The following is a 2883-nucleotide window of genomic DNA, read 5'->3' as shown; positions in this document are numbered from 1 at the left end:
GCAAACCTCCCAGTGCGTATGACACTCCCCGGATCCTGGATACAATGTATTAACCTGTCTACAACAGGATTATACATCGCATGCACTCACCCTCTGCATTGCCATATATATACCAAATACATATGATACACACATCATCAGATGATCTGAGTGTGTTCTGTGTGTATATATCCCCTGCATATGATCTCAGTGTGTCCTATTTATATATCCCCTGCAGATGATCTGAGTGTGTCCTATTTATATATCCCCTGCAGATGATCTGAGTGTGTCCTGTGTGTATATATCCCCTGCAGATGATATGAGTGTGTCCTATTTATATATCCTCTGCAGATGATCTGAGTGTGTGCAGATGATCTGAGTGTGTCCTGTGTATATATCCCCTGCAGATGATATAAGAGTGTCCTGTGTATATATTCCCCTGCAGATGATATGAGTGTGTCCTGTGTGTAAATATCCCCTGCAGATGATATGAGTGTGTCCTGTGTGTATATATCCCCTGCAGATGATATGAGAGTGTCCTGTGTGTATATTCCCCTGCAGATGATCTGAGTGGGTCCTGTGTGTATATTTCCCCTGCAGATGATCTAAGTTTGTCCTGTGTATATATCCCCTGCAGATTATCTGATTGTGTCCTGTGTATATATCCCCTGCAGCTGATCTAAGTGTGTCCTGTGTATATATCCCCTGCAGCTGATCTAAAGCTACGTACACACGGCAGATTTTTATCGCCCGATAATCGGCATCGGCCAATTATCGGACGAAAATCTTCCGTGTGTACAGTCGGTGTCGTAAAAATTGCAAGTGTGTACGCAGCTTTAGTGTGTCCTGTGTATATATCTCCTGCAGATGATCTGAGTGTTTCCTGTGTATATATCCCCTGCAGATGATCTGAGTGTGTCCTGTGTATATATCCCCTACAGATGATCTAAGTGTGTCCTGTGTATATATCCTCTGCAGATGATATGAGTGTGTCCTGTGTATATATACCCTGCAGATGATATGTATGTCCTGTGTATATTTCCCCTGCAGATGATCTGAGTGTGTCCTGTGTATATATATCCTGCAGATGATATGAGTGTGTCCTGTGTATATATCTCCCTGCAGATGATATGAGAGTGTCCTGTGCATATATCCCCTGCAGATGATCTGAGTATGTCCAGTGTGTATAAATCCTCTGCAGATGATCTGAGTGTGTCCTCTGAATATATCCCCTGAAGATGATCAGAGAGTGTCCTGTGTGTATATATCCCCTGCAGATGATATGAGTATGTCCTGTATATATATCCCCTGCAAATGACCTGAGTGTGTCCTGTGTATATATACCCTGCAGCTGATCTAAGTGTGTCCTGTGTATATATCCCCTGCAGATGATCTGAGTGTGTCCTGTGTATATATCTCCTGCGGATGATCTAAGTGTGTCCTGCGTATATATCCCCTGCAGGTGATGTGAGTGTGTCCTGTGTATATATCTCCCTGCAGATGATCTGAGTATGTCCTGTGTATATATCCCCTGCAGATGATATGAGTATGTCCTGTGTATATATATACGGCAGATGATGTGAGTGTGTCCTGCGTATATATCCCCTGCAGATGATGTGAGTGTGTCCTGTGTATATATCTCCCTGCAGATGATATGAGTGTGTCCAGTGTGTATATATCCCCTGCAGATGATATGTGTGTGCTGTGTATATTTCCCCTGCAGATGATCTGAGAGTGTGCTGTGTATATATCCCCTGCAGACGATCTGAGTGTATCCAGTGTATATATCCCCTGCAGATGATCTGAGTGTGTCCTGTGTGTAAATATCTCCTTGCAGATGATATGAGAGTGTCCGGTGCATATATCCCCTGCAGATGATCTGAGTATGTCCAGTGTGTATATATCCTCTGCAGATGATCTGAGTGTGTCCTCTGAATATATCCCCTGAAGATGATCAGAGAGTATCCTGTGTGTATATATCCCCTGCAGATGATCTGAGTGTGTCCTGTGTATATAACTCCCTACAGACGATCTGAGTGTGTCTTGTGTATATATCCTCTGCAGATGATCAGAAAGTGCCATGTGTGTATATATCCCCTGCAGATGATATGAGTATGTCCTGTGTAAATATCCCCTGCAGATGAACTAACTGGGTCCTATGTATACCGGTACATCCCCTGCAGATGATCTGAGTGTGTCATGTGTATATATCTCCCTGCAGATGATCTGAGTGTGTCCTATGTATATATCCCCTGCAAATGATTTGAGTGTGTCCTGTGTATATATCCCCTGCAGATGATATGAGTGTGTCCTGTGTATATATACCCTGCAGATGATCTGAATGTGCCCTGTGTATATAACTCCCTGCAGATGATATGAGAGGGCCCTGTGTATATATCCTCTGCAGATGATCAGAGTGCCATGTGTGTATATATCCCCTGCAGGTGGTATGAGTGTGTCCCGTGTATATATCCCCTGCAGATGATGTGAGACTGTCCTGTGTGTAAATATCCCCGGCAGATGATCTGAGTGTGTCCCGTGTGTATATTTCCCCTGCAGATGATATGAGACTGTCCCATGTAAATATCCCCTGCAGATGATCTGAGTGTGTCCTGTGTGTACATATTCCCTGCAGATGATATGAGTGTGTCCTGTGTATATATCCCCTGCAGATGATCTGAGTGTCTCCTGTGTACAAATCTCCCCGCAGATGATATGAGAGTGTCCTGTGTATATATCCTCTGCAGATGATCTAAATGTGTCCCATGTGTATATTTACCCTGCAGATGATCTGAGTGTGTCCTGTGTGTATATATCCCCTGCACATGATATGAGAGGGTCCTGTGTGTATATATCCCCTGCAGATGATCTGAGTGTGTCCTGTGTAAATATCTCCCTGCAGAT

This window comes from Pyxicephalus adspersus, chromosome Z (genome assembly GCF_032062135.1).
Source record: "Pyxicephalus adspersus chromosome Z, UCB_Pads_2.0, whole genome shotgun sequence".
Taxonomy (NCBI): Eukaryota; Metazoa; Chordata; class Amphibia; order Anura; family Pyxicephalidae; genus Pyxicephalus; species Pyxicephalus adspersus.
The sequence above is the reverse complement of the archived record's forward strand: the minus strand, read 5'-3'. Positions refer to the sequence as shown.